Source organism: Nanorana parkeri, unplaced genomic scaffold, assembly GCF_000935625.1.
Source record: "Nanorana parkeri isolate BGI_ZX_2015 unplaced genomic scaffold, ASM93562v1 scaffold820, whole genome shotgun sequence".
Lineage (NCBI taxonomy): Eukaryota > Metazoa > Chordata > Amphibia > Anura > Dicroglossidae > Nanorana > Nanorana parkeri.
The window spans coordinates 88534-89692 of record NW_017307088.1 but is presented as its reverse complement, the minus strand read 5'-3'; positions in this window follow the sequence as shown (position 1 = coordinate 89692).

Here is a 1159-nt window from a genome sequence, read left to right as displayed (position 1 = left end):
TTGTTTTTCCCCCCCCCCCCCCCCTTTTGATGTTGCACATTTTGCAACACTAGACTATGATGTATTTTTTTTTTTTATTCCCTTTTTCCCCCCCATTTGTGTTGCTTATCAGGGAGAGAATATTTTATTTATTTTAATTAATATATATTTTTAATAGGGTAGCAGTGATAACTCTCCTCTGGAAGTGTACATGTTAGATCTATCCCTGAAAGCATAGCAGCACTGTTGATGTAACATTTCATTTTATGATGTTTTTTTGCTTAAAGTTCACCTGTTCATATGTACTACAAGTACAGCCATCTACTGGGCTAGACCAAGAGAGCGGAGCAAGGAGGCCTAAAGGGAAATCAGTTGTGCACCAAAATACTTTGATAATCGCTACCTTGCTCCTCTGCCTCTTTGGCCCGTAATTGAGCTTTTCTTATAAAAGGAAACCAACATTGTCTTTGTTTTTCCATATAAACCATCACTGCACGTATTGCCCCTGAGGCAGCCAGTCATAGTGAGGGGCACAGAGGAATGTGGGGTGGTGGGAATAGGCAAAGTCGGACACTACCCGCAAATGTTGAAGCTTTTCCAGTTTAGAACGACCCAACACTCTGGGTACAAAGGGCAATGAAAGTTACCACCTCACCTACATCTGCCCCCAGCTCCTACTTGCTTTAAAACTAAAGACAGACACTGTCGCTTTAACACTAAAGCATGCGGCAGTTTGGTCCAGCTTTTTTTTCTTACTTTGTAAGTCCGTAGAAGAGCATTTACCATTTTAATATGCTTTTAATTTATTTTAACATGCTCTGAGTCTTTTTTTACATTTTGTAATCATAAAAAAGCATTTACAAAAAAAAAAAAGCTGATGAAATCCGAATGAATTGCAAGTAGGGATGCACCAATACCAGTATTTTGGTTACGAGTACCGATATTTGTTTTACATTACTCCACGATACCGAGTACCGGAAGTCCCATTCAGGAAGCCAGGCGGCGTGTAATGACTCGCCACCCGGGTTCCCGATAAGCAGGGAAGCCGCCCCGAAACTTCTCGTCACTAGGTGACGAGAAAGCATGGAGCCGGCTTTTCTGGCCAATCAGGAAGCCGGGCAGCGTGTAACGACGCGCTGCCCACTTCCTGATACCGCACATGTCTCGGGCTAGGCATCGG